The sequence below is a fragment of the Zingiber officinale genome, chromosome 11B (assembly GCF_018446385.1).
Source record: "Zingiber officinale cultivar Zhangliang chromosome 11B, Zo_v1.1, whole genome shotgun sequence".
Lineage (NCBI taxonomy): Eukaryota > Viridiplantae > Streptophyta > Magnoliopsida > Zingiberales > Zingiberaceae > Zingiber > Zingiber officinale.
The window spans coordinates 61,267,945-61,288,796 of NC_056007.1; positions in this window are offsets into that span (position 1 = coordinate 61,267,945).

The window sequence follows — 20,852 nt, forward strand, 5'->3', positions numbered from 1 at the left end:
AAACCAAACACACAGAGGCAAACTCTAGCTCTGATATCAATTGTTGGTTGTTAATCGGAATGTCGTACCGATTCCCCTGTACAAAAATTTTGTACAAGTCCTGAACTTATTCTAACAACCTATTGTATCTTTAGAAATTAAATATGGAATTGCAAACAGAACTTAACATTATTGATTCCAAATTTAACTTATCTGTTCTTAGAGGTTTAGACTTGGATCGCAAACGATGCTTAACATTATTGATCCAAATCCACCCATGTTACAAATTCAATTAAATATTAATTTCAGAGATTGACTTCCAAGTTAAACATGGCGAGGCACTAGACCTTCTTGGATATGGGAGCAACCACCACTTCCTAGACAAAGTCTTTCAACGAAATTCAATATTTAATTTCCTTATAGTAACCTTAGGTTTAACCAAAAAGAACAATCGAATCAACAATTCAAAAAACAAAAGAAACACAAAAATCAAAAACATAAATTCGATAACCTAGATTCATTAGCCTCTTGTGTTTGGTATTTCAAAATCTAAATAAAAGGATACACTAGTTATGATGCGAAAACTAATAACTAGTTATACCATTTATAGCTTATAGACCTCACGATCTTCTGTCTATTCCTCTTCTTATCTCGGGCGTCATATGGGTGACGATCTACCGAGACGAGAATCCACCCAAGCTTCCTTCTTCTCCAAGCAAGTTTCGACCACCACAAAATCTCCAAGAGAAGATGAAGTTCGGCCACCACCACCAAGCTCCAAGGGATGCTAGAAACAAAGCCTCCTTTTTCTCTTTCTTCTTCAAGCAAGATCCGGCCACCACAAGAACTCCAAGAGATGATGAGGTTCGGCCACAAGAAGAAGAGAGGGGAAGGAAAAAGGCCGACCACACCAAGGAAGAAAGGAATAATAGAAGATCTATTCTTATGAGGTGAGGTACCTCTACCCTCTCTTTTATATTCCTTGGTCTTAGCAAATAAGGAAAGTTTTAATAAAAACTTCCTTATTTTCTTTGTCATAGAAAAGAAAATTTTAATTAATAAAAGAAATTTCCTTTTCTTCTATTAATGTGGCTGGTCACCTCTAATCCTCCAAGCAAGGAAAGTTTTAAACACAAAATTAAAACTTCCTAATTTATTTTCAGAAATTTTTAAAATAAAAATTTTTCTTTTAAAAATTCCCTTCATGGTTGGTTATAAAAGGAAACTTTTATAAATTAAAATCTCTCTATTAAACCATGTGGATGATTTATAAAAAGGAAAGTTTTCTCTAAAATTAAAATATTTCTTTTAACTACAAATAAGGAAAGATATATTTCTCTTAATCTTTTATAGAAAGTTATTAAAGGAAAGATTTAATTTTAAAACTCTCTTTTAAAATCATGAGGATGGTTTCATAAAAGGAAAGTTTTATCAAAAATTAAAATCTTTCTTTTAACTACAAATAAGGAAAGATTTAAATTTTAAACTCTCTTTTAAAACCATGGTTTCCACATAAGAAAGATTTAAAAAAATCCTTTTAATTTATTATGGCTGGCCACACCAAGCTTGGGTTCAAGCTAGGGCTGGCCACCGCTCACCTTGGTTTGGCCGGCCCTAGCTTGGGCTCCAAGCTAGGCTTGGCCGACCACTTTAAGGTGAGTAAGAAGGTGGGTATGGGTGGGTATAATACTTTATAAATAAGAGGCTACGATAGGGACTGAGAGGAGAAATTGGTTTTGGTCTCCCGATGAACTTGAGCTTCCCGTGTTTGCCTCGAACACACAACTCAAGTTCATCAATAATAACTCATACCAGTACTAAAGAGTTATTATTGAACTACCGCACCAATCTCATATTACTATATGGGCTCATTCTTATCATGTGTGTGTTAATCTCCCTGTGTTTAAGATATTGAATGCCCACTAATTAAATGAGTTACTGACAACTCACTTTAATTAATATCTTAGTCCAAGAGTAGTACCACTCAACCTTATTGTCATGTCGGACTAAGTCCACCTGCAGAGTTTACATGACAATCCTTATAAGCTCCCCTTGGGGACATTATCAACTTACATTACTAGGACACAGTTTCCTTCTATAATCAATAACACACTATAAATAATATCATTTCCCAACTTATCGGGCCTCTTGATTTATCGAGCTAAATCTCACCCTTTGATAAGTCAAAGAAATAAATACTAAGTACACGTGATTATTATTACATCGGGATTAAGAGCGCACACTTCTATAATAACAAAAGTCTTGTTCTTTTATTAAGTCAGTATAAAAAAGAACTTACCTTAAATGATCCTACTCAATACACTCATAGTGTATTAGTGTAATTTATCAGTCAAGATAAATTAATATCTAATTATACTACGACTATTCCAATGGTTTGTTCCTTTCCATCTCAGTCGTGAGTTACTGTTTATAATTTAGAAGAAATTGATAACATGATCTTTTGTGTGTGACTCCACACACAATGTTATTTACAATATAAATTAATTGAACAACTACACTTACCATATAAATGTAGACATTTGACCAATGTGATTCTTTATTTCAAAATAAAATGTTTACAAAAAATTAGGCTTTTAGTATACACTCTAACATCTCCTTCTTCTTGATCCGATGTCAACGAAGGTCGGTCCCCCTCAATCCTCGAGGTGGAGGCCTCTTCATCTTCATCCTCTACATGGAACAAAGAGTATGCTCCCTCTTTGCCCTTCTCATTGCACTCCATTGAGGATGAAGCTTCTTTTTCTTCCGATGTTGAGCATCTCTCAACCTCGGTGTCCTCCTCCTTTTGGTATTGCTCCAATGAGTTGCCCTCTTTGGATTTCTCTTGGTTTGGTGTAGTGGAGGGTTCTCCATGAAGCTTGGCCAATTTGCTCCACAATTCTTTTGCATTTCAAATTCTCCAATTTTGCATAGAATTATGCTTGGCAATAAACTAACCAATAATTTGATTACGTTGTCATTCGCCTTGCACCTTTGAATTTGCTCTTGACTTCATTTGCTCTTCTTGAGGATCTTGTCTTTTAAATTCTTTGGAGCTTTGAAGCCTTCCATTAGAGCAAACCATTACTCTATCTCCATCATAAGGAAATTTTTTATTCTTGATTTCCAAGAATCGAAGCTTGTTGATATGAATGGTGGAGGCACCCTTGTGTCAAATCCAAGTTCATCTCAGAATTCCATCTTGAAGTTAAGCTCTTGATGAATTCTTTGACTTGATGAATTTTGCTCCAACTTCTTCACCCTCTAACCTTTTTGACCCTTTCGGCGATGATTCCGGTAAAGAAAGATCTCACTCTGATACCACTTGTTAGGGTCATTTGGTGCTAGAGGGGGGGGGGGTGAATAGTTCGTCGCGCTTTGGTTGCTTCCTCCGTGATGATAATTCGCAACAGATAGTCTTCACAGTAAGCTAGCAATGCTAACAATAGGATTTACTTGGTATCCACCTCAAGAAGAGGTGATTAATCCAATGATCCACACACGACACACACTCCACTAATGAAAACACTCCTTTACAATAACTACCGAAGGCGGAGAAGCCTTACACAAACTCTCAATACAACAAGAAAAGAAAAACAAGCTTATACAATATAAATCTTACAAGATTTACAAAACCCTAGCTTGCTTCTTCTCCTTGTGGAACGCCTCTTGACCTTGGAAGTGTAGCAACACTTTGCTCCAAGAAAGCTTCAAGAACTGGCGTGGACAACTGAGAGTGATCGTGAGAAGTGGAGAGGAAGATCTACGGAGAAAGATGCTCGCCAACGTCTTTATCCTGTGCAACAGTCGCCTCCCAATCGATCAGCTAATCGATTGGGGAGGCTGAATCGATTGGCTGATCGATTCAGCCTTCTTTTGTGCTCTCTGGTAAATGCCTGAATCGATCGACCAATCGATTCAAGCTTTCTCACGATCGCGCGAGAAAAACCAGCCCCCAATCGATCGTTCGATCGATTGGAGGTGCCTAATCAATCGACTGATCGATTGGGAAACGTTCTGTGCATGTGACAAAGGCTCCCAATCAATCGACTGATCCATTGGGCCACTGCTTGTCGCAGCACAGTGCCAATCGATCGGCTGATCGATTGAACCACTGTTCAATCGATCGGTTGATCGATTGGCCTCCCCTTGATTTGCATAAACCAAGTCTAGGGTCCCCAAATCCAACATCTGGACAACCGTGACCTGTTGGAACCTCATGTCTAGCATCTGGTCAACCTTGACCTGCTAGGACTCCTTCACCAAGTGTCCAGTCAATCCCTTTGACCCACTTAGACTTTTCTCCTCATGTCAAGTGTCCGGTCAACCTTGACCCACTTGGACTTCCACTAGATGTCTGGTCACCCTTGACCCATCTGGATTTCCTCGTGCCAAATATCCGGTCAATCCTTTGACCTACTTGGACTTCCCAACACCAAGTGTCCAGTCAACCTTGACCCACCTGGATTTCCACGTTCTTGGCTTCATTCACCAGGACTTTCACCTAGCTTTACTTACTAGGATTTTCACCTGGCTTCACTCACTAGGATTTTTCCACTACCCGGTTTCACTCACCGGGACTTTCACCTGCCTAGCTTCACTCACTAGGACTTTCACCTAGCTTCACTCACTAGGATTTTCACCTGGCTTCACTCATCAGGATTTTCTTTTGTTTGGCTTCACTCACTAGGATTTTCACCTAGGTTCACTTACCAGGATTTTTCCACTGCCCGACTTCACTCATCGGGACTTTCACCTGCCTAGCTTCACTCACCAAGACTTTCACCTAGCTTCACTCACTAGGATTTTCACATGACTTCACTCACCAGGATTTTCTTCTGTCTGACTTCACTCACCAAGACTTTCTATTTGTCTGGCTTCACTCACCAGGACTTCCAACTGCCTAACCTCCAGTTAGGATTTTCCCAGTCAAGTATCCGGTCACCCCTTTGACCTACTTGACTCTTCTTCACACCAATCTAGTCAAGCCCTGACCAGAGGGGAATTACACCAGCAATTTCCACAATCGAACGATTGCATCCGTAATCTCCATGTATTGTCAAACATCGAAACCCAAACATTAAGACTCAGGCTTGAGCCAACTCAAGACTAGTCAACCTGGTCAACCTTGACCTAGGGGATATTGCACCAACACGGTTGAGTCCGCGAGACCTGATAGTGTTAGGAAGTATACTAAAAGTCTAGCTTTTGGTATAAACATTTATCTAGAAATAAGAATCACATTGGTCAAATGTCTACATTTATGATAAATGTAGTTGTTCAATTAATTTATATTGTAGATAACATGGTGTGTGGTGTCACACACAAAGGATCATGTTATCAGTACCTTATAAATTATAAACAGTAGCTCACGACCAAGATGGAAAGGAACAAACCATTGGAAGGTCGTAGTGTAATTAGGTATTAGTTTATCTTAACTATATAATTACACTAGTACACTTAAAGTGTATTGAGTAGGACCATTAGAGGTCGTTTCTTTTTATACTGACTTTATAAAGGAATAAAGACCTCAGTTATTATGGAAGTGTGTGCTCTTAATCCTAATATAATAACAAGCACATATATTTGATATTTATTTCTTTAATTTATCAATGGGTGAGATTTAGTTCGATAAATCAATAAGCCCGATAAGTTGGAAAATGATATCACTTATAGTGTGTGTTGTTGATTATAGAAGGAAACTGTGTCCTAGTAATCTAGGTTGAGAATGTCCCCAAGAGGAGCTCATAAGGATTGTCATGTTAAACCCTGCAGGTAGACTTAGTCTGACATGACGATGAAGTTGAGTGGTACTACTCTTGGAGCTAGATATTAATTAAGTGAGTTGTCAGTAACTTACTTAATTAGTGGACATTGGTTATCTTAAACACAGGGAGACTAACACACTCATAATAAGAAGGAGCCCAAAATGTAATTTGGGATTGATGCGGTAGTTCAATAATAGTTGTCTAGTGGAATGAATTATTATTGATAAAATTAAGTTGTGTGTTTGGGGCGAACACGGGATGCTTAATTTTATCGGGAGACCAAAACCAATTCCCCTCTCGGTCCCTATCATAGCCTCTTGTATATAGAGATTTATACCCACCACATACCCACATTCTTACCCATCCAATGGGGCCGGCCAAGCTAGCTTGGAACCCAAGCTAGAGCCGGCCAAGACCAAGTGGATGAGCCAAGTTGGTGGCCGGCCAAAGCTTGGGTCCCAAGTTTAGGTGGCCGACCACTAGAGTATTAAAAGAATTTTTATTAAAATTATTTCTTATGTGGATATCAAGGTTTTTAAAAGAGAGTTTAAAAATTAAAAATTTCCTTTTATAGCTTTCTACCAAAGATTAAGAGAAGAGATTAATCTCTTTCCTTATTTGTAGATTAAAAGGATGGTTTTAATTTTTGGTAAAAACTTTCCTTATTTGTAAATCATCTACATGTTTAAAAGAGAGTTTAAAATTTGAAATCTTTCCTTATTTGTTGATTAAAAGGTGGATTTTAAATTTTAAGAAAACTTTCCTTTTTAACCATGTTCATGATTTAAAAGAGAGTTTAAAAATTAAATATTCTCTTTTATAAGTTTCTACAAAAGATTAAGAAAACATTTGATATCTTTCCTTATTTGTATATTAAAAGAGATTTTAATTTTTAGAGATAACTTTCTTTTTATCCACATGTTTAAAAGAAAGATTTTAATTTATTAAATTTCCTTTTTATAAACCAATCATGAAGGGATAAAAATTATTAGAGAAATTTTATTTTAAAATTTCCGAAAACAAATTAGGAAGGTTTTAATTCTTGATTGAATTAAATTTCCTTTGCTTAGATTATTGTGGCCGGCCATGTTGATTAATAAAAGAGAAATTGATTTTATATCAATTAAATTTATTTTTCATGGCAAAGGAATTAAGGAAGTTTTTATTAAAATTTCCTTATTTGCCAAGACCAAGGGTTATAAAAGAGGGGGTAGAGGTGCCTTCATGACAAGAACTCTATTCTATTTTTCTCCCTCTTTTTCTTCCTTGGTGTGGCCGGCCATCCTCTCCTCCTCTCTTCTCTTTGATGGTCGAACCTCATCCTTCTTGTGGAGATTCATATGGTGGCCGAATCAAGTTTAGAGAAGAAGAAGAAGAAGGAGAGAAAGAAAGCTTTGTTTCTAGCATCCCTTGGAGCATGGTGGTGGTGGTCGAACCTCTTCATCCTAGGAGAAGTTTTGATGGCCGAAACTTGCAAGGAAGAAGAAGGTGCTTGGTGGTTCTCATCTCGGAAGGTCGTTGCCCACACAACGTCCGAGGTTAGAAGAGGAATACGGTAGAAGACCTAGAGGTTTTTGTTTGCAAAAGAAAAGGTATACTAGTATTTAATTTCCGCATTATACTAGTTTTATTTCTTTGTAAAAATATCAAATACAAGAGGCATGCGATTCTAGTATTTCGAATTTGTTTTCGATGTTGTGTTCTTTTGTTTTTTTTCCTTGTGATTTGATTGTTCTTTTCAGTTGACCTAAAGTTATTTAAGGAAATTAAATATTAGCTTTCCTTAAAAGGCTTTGTCTAGGCGGTGGTGGTTGTTCCCATATCCAAGAAGGCCATGTGACTCGCCATGCAGTCTTGGAAGCCAATTTTGGAAATTAATATTTAATGAAATTAATAACCTAGGTGATTTGGATCAAACGTGTTAAGTTCCGCAGGAGATCCAAGTCTAAACCTAAAAGAACAAATACATTAAACTTATGATCAAACGTGTTAAGTTCCGCAGGCGATCCGAGTTTAATTTAAAAGAACACATGGTAGCTAGGAAAAGGTTTAGACCTTTGTACAAAATTTTTGTACAGTGGAACCATTAGGTTTTCCGAGTAGCAACCAATAATTGGTATCAGAGCTAAGGTTTTTCCTCTGTGTATTTGGTATTAGTTAAATTATGCACATGTCATACATAATTTAGGCAGGATAATAGTAGGATGTGCTAACTTTATGGATGCAGGATCCAACTATTATGGCTTATAGATATTGTGTGTGTGATTGGACCCTTGGACATGTCAAGGGCATTTTATTGTGTGTGTATGATTGTATTATAAAATACAATAGAAGCTGTATTTAGTTTTATTAGGATTTTATTTTTTGATCTAGATACATGTACATTCCTTCGAGGAATATAGGATCAAAAAATGTAAAATTCTATTTATGTCGCGGATTGAATCTTGCAAGGCGTGGAACCTTTTGAGGATCAGAGGTGCAGCGGAACAAGGAGCAAGATGGATGCGACAACTAGACCCGGTGGCGGTGGCCAAAGATGACAATAGCTAGGGTTGGCGACACACGGAGGACAACAATAGATAAAAGCCATAATAGTTGAAAATTAGTTTTTCTATTTATTTCTTTTTATGTTGTGCTGTGTGTGCTTGTTAGTATGCATGTTAAGTAGGCTAGCATAGTCAAAATTCCTCACTTTAAATAACTAAGTGGGAGAGGGATTTATTTTTAAATAAATTCCACGGTCTCCATTACTGGTTTATAAGTGATGCAACAAGCTTGCGCGTTGGCTCTGAGTGTCTTCCTCCATATCAGATGAGCTTGTTTGCGGGTCACTAGATTAAACTTCCATTTTGGATGACTATAGGAAGTTAATTAAGAGCGTGTGATCTTCCCCATCGGATGGGGGACAATCTTATTAATGGACTTAGTGTCAAGTAATGGTATACACTTAGGCACGTCTAATAGTATCCTCCCCATCGGAGTCACTGCTATTATTTGTGCGACTGAAGAAAACCAACTATTAATTTGTCAAATAAATAAGTTGACAAGATAATAAAATTAAAAACCCCTCTTACAAATGTTTGATTTTGTATACGTCCACACTATCGTGGCATACAAAATTCACGGTGTTTGAGGTAATTTTATTTGTCATAAAGATTTATTGACAAGATAATTAATGGGTAAACCCCTCCTCTTACAAATGTTTAATTTTGTATACGTCCACACTATCGTGGCATGCAAAATTCACGGTGTTTGAGGTGTTGGTGAATTTAAATAATATTGTTTGAGGAATCAATGTTATTTTAAATTCAAAAGTTTTGACCAAATATTTGATCAAAGAAAGATCAACTATTAATTTTATTCGTCATAAAGTAAAGTTGACGAGATAATAAAATTAATGGATAAAATCTCTTCTTTGATTTTGTATACGTCCACACTATCGTGGCATACAAAATTCATGGGGATTTTAAGGAATTGATCTTGACCAAATATTTTTGTGATTCTTAGGATTTAAAATGTTTGTCAATTCCCTAGTTGTTATACTATAGAAAAGACTTAGTAGTCCCGATTGTAATGATTGGAAATAGGACTTGGACATTAAGGTAGTCTGTCTTTTTAGAACTAAAAAACAATATAGGTGTATTTAATTCATTAGTTGAAACATGTTTAGTTGTGTTATCTACCAGAACCTGGAGTGTAGATACAGATGTCATTAATCATGTCCGCAATTCATTGCAGGGTTCCAGGAAACCCGACAACTAAATGAAAATAAAAACACCGTCCACATGGGCACTGCTATAAAAATGGCAGCTGTTGCAGTGGGAGATGTTTATCCTTTGATAAAATATGGATTTTAAGTAATTGTCTTTACGTACCAAGTTTAAAAAGAACTAGTTTTCAGTTTCTAAACTATTCAAAGAACTTGATATTCTGTCTCTTTTAATAACAAAGTTGTTATTAAGAAAAAGAGGGAAGTTATCTATTCTGGTACGTTGGTTGACAATTTATAAATCCAATAACTCCCACGATGCAACAAATGGAAATTAGTAATACATCTTCTAACTTTAAGAGAAAGCAACCTTCGGAAATGAACCAATTATATCTTTGACATCTAGGGCTAGGTTATATTAACTTAAGTAGGATTCATTGGTAGCTGATGAACTTTTGGGTTCATTGGTGGTGGAAATCTTTCCAACCTGCGAGTCTTACTTGGAAGGAAAAATAACCAAGAAGCTTTTAAGTATAAGGGGTATGGAGCCAAAGATACATTGGAATAGGTTTATTCTGATTTGTGTGATCCTATGACAAGAGTTAGTATCGAATATTTCGTCTATTTTATAGACAACTATTCAAGATACGGATACATTTACTTGATGTGTCGCAAGTCTAAGTGCTTTGATTAGTTCAAAGAGTACGAGGCTGATGTGGAGAAACGTCAAAGTAAAAGTATCAAGACACTACGGTGAGATCGTAGTGGCAAGTACCTCTTGGGAGAATTTAGGAGTCACTTATCAGAAGTGGGGATTCAATCCCAACTAACTGCACCTAGTACACCCCTACAGAATGGTGTAGAAAAAGGAAGGTATAGGACTCTTATGGAAATAAGTAGATTGATGATGAGTTATTTGGAAAATTACCAAATTCATTTTAAGGATATACTCTGGAAACGGAAGTGAACATAGTACCTTCCAAAGTCAGAACTCTCTACTCATATAGAATTGCTAAATAGGCATAAGCCTATTTTGAAGCATATTCGGATTCAGGTAGTCCAGCACATATGCTGAAGAGAGACAATGATAAGTTCGACAGGAATTCACTTGTTTGTAAGTTATCCTAAAGAAATGAAAGTAGATTTATAGTCTTAAAAATCAGAAGGTTATTGTTAGCATCAATGACCGATTTTTAGAAAATGACTATGTAATAAATCACAAGCCTATAAGTAAATTTGTTCTTAAAGAAATTATAAAGGACATGTCTAATCTAGTACCAACTGTACAAGATGAAATATCACAAGAAACTGCAACACGTATCACAATTGATACATAATTATAGATAGTGCATCATCATAGTGGGAGGGTTGTCAAACAACCAAAAGGATTCATGTTTTGGGAGAGTTTTTGAACTTGATCCCAAATGAACATGAGTCTGATCCCGGAAATATGATGAAGCACTCTAAGATAAAGATACAACATCTTGGCAAAGAGCAATGAATACAGAATTAAAATATATGTATTCTAATCAAATCTGGAAGCTTATAGAACCACCAGATGGTGTAAAAGCCATTGGGTGAAAATAGGTCTACAATAGGAAAAGATGGATAGACAGGAAGGTGAAAACTTTCAAAGCAAGGCTTGATGAAAAAGGAAACTTTTTCACTGGTAGTCATGCTTAAGTCTATCCGGATTCTTTTATCTATTTGGCAAGAGGATGTCAAGACAGCATTCCTTAATGGAAGTCTTGAAGAAAGCATCCATACAAAGCAACCAGAAGGGTTTATTGCAAAGGGCAAAGAGCATTTTGTGTGCAAGCTCAATCAGTCTATAGACTGAGGCAAAGATTCAAGGTCTTGGAACATCCGGTTTATCAAAGGAATCCAGACCTATGGATTTATTTAGTAACCAGATAAGTCTTGTGTATACAAAAAGTGTGATGGAAACATGTGTTGGATCGAGACGCGCTAGAGGGGGGGTGAATAGCGCTCGTGGCTATTTCGTTCGATTATCGGAAAATTATCGGAGTAAAAACGTGCAGCGGAATAAGCGGAAATAAAATAAAGAGACAACACAAAGAGACAGGTCGATTTTACTTCGTTCGGAGCCTAAGTCGACTCCTACTCGAAGGCCCGCGATCCTTGATCGCTTCCGGTGGGCAACAACTATAAGCTCGTTAAAAGATTACAATTATGAGTACAAATAGAAGCTATCAAAAATCATACCGACAACAAGAAATGCTAATTCTGAAGCTTCGAGTCGTCGGGCACTTGTAGTAGTACTTCGGAGCATCTTTTGAAGCAGCGTGTTGATGAAAGATCACTTAGAATTCGTTGTACCTTGAAGCTGCACCTCAACCCTCCTTTTATATGCGGTTCCGGGCGCCTGGATCCCTTCCGGGTGCCTGGAGTGTGACGTGGCCAACCAACCAGGATGCTCCACGTGGCGAAGTCGCGCAGGGGATAGAATTTGGTCCCGAGCGCCCGGACCTGTTCCGGGCGCCCGGACAGCCTTTTTCCAGCAGGTTCCTCACCTGCAAACAAAGGTTAGTCTGAGCAAAATACCCTGCAAGACAATGTTAGAATCTGATAAAACACAGTAAGTCATAATTGACAGTCTTCGGACTGTCCGAGTCTGACTTTGGATTTCTTGCCGGAAACCCTAGGTCGACCCGACGCCTACTGTTCCCTCTGCGGGGAACGCGCCCTCACCTACTCTACTCAGGAGATTTACCTGTTGCCAGTCGATCCTCCAGATCGATGCTTCCGGACTTTCTGCTGGACATCCGCTTCCCCGGCTAGTCCAGTCTTTCACCTGGTTCGCGACACCAGGACTTTTCACCTAGGGTTACCACCCCCTAGGACTTTTGCCTGAAGCCATCGACCTGCCAAGACTTTCCGCATAGGGTTACCACCCCCTATGACCTAGGGTTACCGCCCCCTAGGGTTTTCCCTTTGCCTAACCGCAGCTAGGACTTTCCTGAGATCCTCAAGTAGACTTGTTAGACTAAAAAACATCTTAACTTTGAATTCTTTGCCGTAATCAAAACACGAGTTCGATCGTCGGATGCTTCCCGCACCAAGAACATGGTGGTATTTTTGAACTATACGTAGATAACATTTTTGGTAGTTGGAAACAATATCAAAATGTTGTCAGAAGTAAGGGTATGGTTGTCCAAACAAATCGATATGAAGGACTTGGGAGAATGTATATATTCTTGGGACCAAAGTAATAAGGGATCGCAAGAAAAAGATATTTTACTTATCCCAAGCTTCGTATATCGAAAAAAAAAATCCTTGCTCGTTTTAAGCATGCAAAACTCCAAGAAAGGTTTCTTACCTTTTTAGCATGGAGTAACTTTATCTAAAGAAATGTCTCCGTAAACATCAAAGGAGATAGAGGATATGAAGGCAGTTCTTTATGCTTCGGCTGTCGGAAGCCTAATGTATGCTATGCACGAGATCAGAAATATGTTTTGCTAAGGGCATAGTTAGCAGATATCAAAGTAACCCTAGACAAGGACATTGGACTGCAGTAAAGTATATATTGAAGTACCTTAGAGGCACTATAGATTATATGCTAGCTTACAAGGCAGTTAATTTGGTCCCTGTGGGTTGCACGGATTTTGACTTCCAATCGGATAAGGACAATAGTAAGTCAACCTCAGGGTTTTGTGTTTATTTTAGGAGGTAAAGTCATAACTATGGAAGAGTGATAAGCATAGGTGCTTTACGGACTCCACCATAGAAGCTGAGTATATGGCAAACCTTTGAGGTAGTCATAAAAGCTGAATGGCTCAATAACCTCAAAATAGACTTAGATATGATTCCTGATTTGTCCAAAGATTATTACAATTTATTGTAATAATAGTGGTGCAGTAGCAAACTCGAAGAAACCATGAGTCTATAAGGCAAGTAAACACAATAGAGCGCAAGTACCACCCAATACGAGAAATCGTATAAATGAGGACAAGTTGTTGCTGCCTAGATGATGACCTATAGATCTTTTCACTAAGGCCCTTAAGGCAAGAGCTTTTGATGGGCATGTTGAAAGGTTGGGAATCAGATGTATGGCAACAAATATAGCAGCTTAGTCTTTTAGTATAAGTGGGAGATTGTTAGAAAGTATACTAAAAGTCTAGCTTTTGGTATAAATATTTATCTAGAAATAAGAATCACATTGGTCAAATGTCTACATTTAAGATAAATATAGTTGTTCAATTAATTTATATTGTAGATAACATGGTGTGTGGTGTCACACACAGAAAATCATGTTATCAGTACCTTATAAATTATAAATAGCAGCTCACGACCAAGATGGAAAGGAACAAACCATTGGAAGGTCATAGTGTAATTAGATATTAGTTTATCTTAACTATATAATTACACTAGTATACTTAGAGTGTATTGAGTAGGACCATTAGAGGTCGTTTCTTTTTATACTGACTTTATAAAGGAACAAAGACCTCAGTTATTATGAAAGTGTGTGCTCTTAATCTTAATATAATAACAAGCACATATATTTGATATTTATTTCTTTAATTTATCAATGGGTGAGATTTAGTTCGATAAATCAATAAGCCCGATAAGTTGGAAAATGATCACTTATAGTGTGTGTTGTTGATTATAGAAGGAAACTGTGTCCTAGTAATCTAGGTTGAGAATGTCCCCAAGAGGAGCTCTAAGGATTGTCATGTTAAACCCTGCAGGTGAACTTAGTCTGACATGACGATGAAGTTGAGTGGTACTACTCTTGAAGTTAGATATTAATTAAGTGAGTTGTCAGTAACTTACTTAATTAGTGGGCATTTGTTATCTTAAACACAGGGAGACTAACACACTCATAATAAGAAGGAGCCCAAAATGTAATTTGGGATTGGTACGGTAATTCAATAATAGTTCTTTAGTGGAATGAATTATTATTGATGAAATTAAGTTGTGTGTTCGGGGCGAACACGGGATGCTTAATTTCATCAGAAGACCAAAACCAATTCCTCCTCTCGGTCTCTATCGTAGCCTCTTGTATATAGAGATTTATACCCACCACATACCCACCTTCTTACCCATCCAATGGGGTCGGCCAAGCTAGCTTGGAACCCAAGCTAGGGCCGGCCAAGACCAAGTGGATGAGCCAAGTTGGTGGCCGGCCAAAGCTTGGGTCCCAAGCTTAGGTGGCCGGCCACTAGAGTATTAAAAGAATTTTTATTAAAATTATTTCTTATGTGGATATCAAGGTTTTTAAAAGAGAGTTTAAAAATTAAAAATTTCCTTTTATAGCTTTCTACAAAAGATTAAGAGAAGAGATTAATCTCTTTCCTTATTTGTAGATTAAAAGGATGGTTTTAATTTTTGGTAAAAACTTTCCTTATTTGTAAATCATCTACATGTTTAAAAGAGAGTTTAAAATTTGAAATCTTTCCTTATTTGTTGATTAAAAGGTGGATTTTAAATTTTAAGAAAACTTTCCTTTTTAACCATGTTCATGATTTAAAAGAGAGTTTAAAAATTAAATATTCTCTTTTATAAGTTTCTACAAAAGATTAAGAAAACATTTGATATCTTTCCTTATTTGTATATTAAAAGAGATTTTAATTTTTAGAGATAACTTTCTTTTTATCCACATGTTTAAAAGAAAGATTTTAATTTATTAAATTTCCTTTTTATAAACCAATCATGAAGGGATAAAAATTATTAGAGAAATTTTATTTTTAAAATTTCTGGAAACAAATTAGGAAGGTTTTAATTCTTGATTGAATTAAATTTCCTTTGCTTAGATTATTGTGGCCGACCATGTTGATTAATAAAAGAGAAATTGATTTTATAACAATTAAATTTATTTTTCATGGCAAAGGAATTAAGGAAGTTTTTATTAAAATTTCCTTATTTGCCAAGACCAAGGGTTATAAAAGAGGGGGTAGAGGTGTCTTCATGACAAGAACTCTATTCTATTTTTCTCCCTCTTTTTCTTCCTTGGTGTGGCCGGCCATCCTCTCCTCCTCTCTTCTCTTTGATGGCCGAACCTCATCCTTCTTGTGGAGATTCATATGGTGGCCGAATCAAGTTTAGAGAAGAAGAAGAAGAAGGAGAGAAAGAAAGCTTTGTTTCTAGCATCCCTTGGAGCATGGTGGTGGTGGTCGAACCTCTTCATCCTAGGAGAAGTTTTGATGGCCGAAACTTGCAAGGAAGAAGAAGGTGCTTGGTGGTTCTCATCTCGAAAGGTCGTTGCCCACACAACGTCCGAGGTTATAAGAGGAATACGGTAGAAGACCTAGAGGTTTTTGTTTGCAAAAGAAAAGGTATACTAGTATTTAATTTCCGCATCATACTAGTTTTATTTCTTTGTAAAAATATCAAATACAAGAGGCATGCGATTCTAGTATTTCGAATTTGTTTTCGATGTTGTGTTCTTTTGTTTTTTTTCCTTGTGATTTGATTGTTCTTTTCGGCTGACCTAAAGTTATTTAAGGAAATTAAATATTAGCTTTCCTTAAAAGGCTTTGTCTAGGCGGTGGTGGTTGTTCCCATATCCAAGAAGGTCATGTGCCTCGCCATGCAATCCTGGAAGCCAATTTTGGAAATTAATATTTAATGAAATTAATAACCTAGGTGATTTGGATCAAACGTGTTAAGTTCCGCAGGAGATCCAAGTCTAAACCTAAAAGAACAAATAAATTAAACTTAGGATCAAACGTGTTAAGTTCCGCAGGCGACCCGAGTTTAATTTAAAAGAACACATGGTAGCTAGGAAAAGGTTCAGACCTTTGTACAAAATTTTTGTACAGTGGAACCATTAGGTTTTCCGAGTAGCAACCAATAGATAGTTGGCTGAAATCTAGTTGAGTCTACAGACCTAACAACTAGCGAGAAGACCTGGTGGGTCAAAAGGCAAGTCAAGGATGGAAATGGTAAGTGAGGTAAGTTACTGGAGGAGAGTGATCCAGTGAGGGTGAGTACCGATTGGACTGTAGGTGCTGGTCTAGTTTAGATCTATTTTGGAAGCCTAAACTGAGACTATAACTAGATCCTAATCTTAAAAAGATAGAATTTAATTGATAATACTATTCTATATTGTGCTAAATTTGTTTTATAGGTTATACTTTATTTTGGGACTAACTCATTTTGCAAGATTAAAGTACCAAAATTCAGCCTTGAATGAGCAATGTCCGAGAAGCCTCAAAGGTGCTCTATGGCACCCTGGATTAGCCCTTGGAGGAGCCCTAGATCAATCGAAGGTGCCCTTGAAGAAATAAGGGTTGCGGATAAGGCTTCATGGCATAGAGGCACCCTGGAGGCATTGGAGGCGCCTCAGAAGGCTTGGATGTCCATCAAGTGGATAATGGTGAAGGCTTCGTCGATGATAGGAGGTTGAAACCTTCGGGGATAACATTTGAGGTTGGAGGCACCTCGTATAGCATTGGAGGCACTTCACATGCTCTATATAAGGCAGATTCAGCCAAGGCTCGATGCACAACTTCTATATGTGATCTTTCGAGATTTCAGCTACTCCGATTTCGTCCTCTTGCTGTGCTGCAACATTGTTATGCCCTACTACAACTGAAAAATCGTCCAACACTGAGATTGATCTTATAATCTTCACGTATTGGGTAACGAAATTTTAAATTAAGCTTTTAATTACTGCATGAGGAAAGTGTAGATTATTACATTTGTCTTTAGTTTACTATTGATCCTGTCCGAACGCTGAATCAACTGACGCTGGGCACGTGGCGCTCTCCGAATTGCTGACGTAGATCTTCGACCGGTCGTACGGACCTCCGGCGAATCTGCAAGGAAGTCGGGCCGGGATGGGGTTCTCGGCGACAACCCTCCGACGCTCAAGTCAGGCAAGTGAACAACAAAGAAGTGGCTCTCAATATCAGAGAATGCGTACCTCAGGCGAATGTGAGGCCCTTTATATAGAGCTGTGAAGAGGCTTACGCACACGTACCGAGGTGAATACGTGTCCTCTGACCATACCTCAGTATGGGCTTGTCAGAAGAGCTTACCTGACACCATACTACTACAGTCCGAGCACATCTCTGATGGGACAACGGAACCCTCTATCGTAAGATCCTGCGTATGGCCTGGTCGTCGAACATACCCGCTGTCAGAAGCTGTTCCCATGTCCTTTTGTCTCTTCTTACCCCATGCCGAGCGTCCGGCCGGTCGGCAGTCCTCTCACGTCCGGCCGGTCGGCAGTCCTCTCACGTCCAGCCAGTCGTATGTGCTGGTCCGCTCGAGAGATTCCAGGCCGTGTGCTCTGCTGACTGTTCACAGTAATGCTACTTTATGCCTTTGGCCAAGCGGGCTCCCCTATCGGCCCGACGACCCGGCTCCTCATGAGCGTCGGAGACCCGACTCCCCGTCGAGTTGTTTGTGATTCCGCTGAGACCCCGTTCAGCCGACCGGTCTCCCCTTCTCCAGTCGGCCGTTTGACCCTTTGACTTCCACGTGGCTTTGACTTCCCTCAGAGGGGGGTCTCTGTTCTTACCGCCGGATCACTTGCCTCCCCTTCAAGTTTAGTCAAAGGAGGCGATTAGTCTGACTGACTGGACGATTGTCTCGCTGAGCGGCTCATCCAAAAACCTCTGCTCGACCGATGTGGTGCTAACCACAGCCTCAGTCAACTCCACAATCCCTCGGATCTCCTCGGAATTCGTGCCAATCTCCGTCATTAAGGCCAAGCACGCGCTCTGTGCCTCGATAAGGCACTTATTAAATGCTCTCCCGTGGTGGAATGCCACATGGCATTGCTGCCGTCATCGTACGGCGGCGGGGTCGCCGGCGACGAGACCGAGGCGATTTGAAATGGACGGCCCGATGCGTGCTTCGGTTCTCGTGACCTGAATCCGACGGTTGAGGCCGCTCGGGATCAACCCTATAAAGCCTTCGCTTTCTCCGCCTTCGCCGCATTTCTGCTCTCGCGTGCCCAGAAGCTTCGGCATTTCAGTGCTCCGGCGACTTTGACTCTCCCTTTCCGGTGATCCCGCGTTCTTCGTCGATCCTCCTTCTTCTCTGTAAGGCCCTTTTTCTGTTCTATCTCTAGTTCTCGTGTTTTCGTTGCCTCTCTTTTCCGAGTTTCGATCATCGGGGTATCGTTTCGTTTGCTGTCTTCTTTCTCTTATCCTCCACCTTTCATCGCCTTTTTTGATTTCATCCGCTCGGCCAATGGCAAGTTCCTCCCAACCTCTAGATCAAGCCCTCGACCCATGGTATACTACTATGGAGTCGCGCTTCGATCGGCGCGACGCCAATATTTTGATGGATAATTTTGACACCCCATCTGACTTCGAAATCATCTTACCTACTTCCTCCGCTCGGCCTCACAAACCGCCGCGCGGAGCCTTTTGTGTTTTTCGCGACTAGTTCACAGTCGGTCTGCGATTTCCCATTCATCCCTTCATCGTTGAAGTCTGCAATTTTTTCGGCATTCCGCTCGGAAGCCTAGTCCCCAATACTTTCCGCCTTTTATGCGGTGTCGTTGTCCTGTTCAAAATCCACAATATCCCCCTCCGACCGAAGGTTTTCTATTATTTCTATTACCCTAAACAGTCCGAGCTGGGCACCTATATGTTCCAGGCTCGGCCCGGTTTAGTTTTCTTCAGTAAACTTCCTTCTTTCAATAAGCATTGGAAAGAATTCTACTTTTACCTTCGTATGTCCGAGCGGACCCCCTTCTTAACGAAATGGAAGATCAGACCACCAACTTCACCAGAGCTCAAAAGGTTCAAAACCCGACCGGACTATCTTCATACTGCCAACATGCTGGCCGGTCTGAGGTTTGACATCAACAAATTCCTGCCTGAAGGGGTGATGTATATATTCGGTCTGAGTCCGACCAGAATCCCCCTTCCGAGCGGCTTCGGTAAGAATTTTACTTTGTGCATACGTTTTAATTGCTAACTGATTTTCTCTGTTTTCCTTGGCAGCGAACATTGTCATGGAGTCGGTGATGACTGGCATTTTAAAAAGGAAGGCGGCGGCGCTCGAAGCCGTGGCGGCCAAAGAGATGGAAGCGCTCGGCATCCAGCCGGTCGGCTCTAATGAGGGGGAGAGCGGGACAAATGCTGGGGAGTCGGCCGCTCAGGCTTCTCTCCCAGAGCCAGCGGCTGGCGCAACTGCTAGTCGAGAGCCTTCCGCTCGGGAGGAGGGCTCGGCGCAAGAGGAAGAGCACCCCCTTCGACAAAAGAGGCGCCGAGCGGAAACGCCACTCCGCTCAGCTACATCTGCGGTCCATCCGTCCTAGTGGGCCACCGCCGCTTCTCGAGGCAAAGCACCAGAGGTGGAGACGGTTTCTTCCGATCGGACGCCCTCCCAACTAGACGTGTCTGCGGACCCCCTTGAGGCCGTTCCGATCAGGGCCCTTCCACCTGCTCCCCGCAAAGTCCATCGTTCGGCGATTTTATCCCAATTTTCGGCGCCGGCCTCCGATCCTTCCTCGGCGTCCGCCTAGACGACTCCCGGTCGGCGCCACACCATCCGAGTCTCCTTGCATCTCCCCACCGAGGAATTAATGCCTGAAGCCGATCGGCCGACAACGCCCGAGCACCTGATCACCATGAAAGGGCCTTTAGCTGAAATGTGGGCCGACGCTCGGGCACGCGTCGCAATGATTCCTCTCAGCAACTTGGCCAATAGCCACATGCAGCAGGCTACTGGGGTAAGTGCATTTTCTTCCGAGTTTTTTATGCATTCTTGCCGATCGGCTATTAACAATTTTCCTTTTGTCAGAGATGGGTGGAGGAGATTGCTGTCTCCAATCGACTCGCCATGGTGGATGAGGAGCTCAAAAGACTACGGAGTTCGGGCGGCGCTCCTTCTCAAGGCCCATCCTATGTCGAGTTGCAGAAGGAGCTCAAAAAGACCCAAAATCTGTTGGAGGCCGAACCGAAGAAAACGGCCGACCAAGCTCATAATCTGGCCGAACTTGATCACGTGAATAAATCACTGGATCGCAAGATAAGCCTGGCGACCGAGCAGAAGAACATGGCTATCTTCGATCTGGAGAAGAAGAATGTAGAGGCTCGGGGGCTGGAGCAAAAAGTTAAAGAGCTGATGGACCAACTAGCCAATGAGAAGACTGCCCGAACGGATGAGGTGGCGAAGTTCGAGGCTGCTTTACAAGAACACCAGCTATCTCCGATCTGGAGAAGAAGAATGTAGAGGCTCGGGGGCTGGAGCAAAAAGTTAAAGAGCTGATGGACCAACTGGCCAATGAGAAGACTGCCCGAACGGATGAGGTGGCGAAGTTCGAGGCTGCTTTACAAGAACACCAGGCAGCCGCCGATGCTTCCCGAGCGGCACTCAAAGAATATCAAGAGACCGAACCAGGCCGGGTTGCTGCCTTGAGACAAAATTACATCCGGTCGGCCGAATTTTCGGAGAAAGTGTGCGAGCGG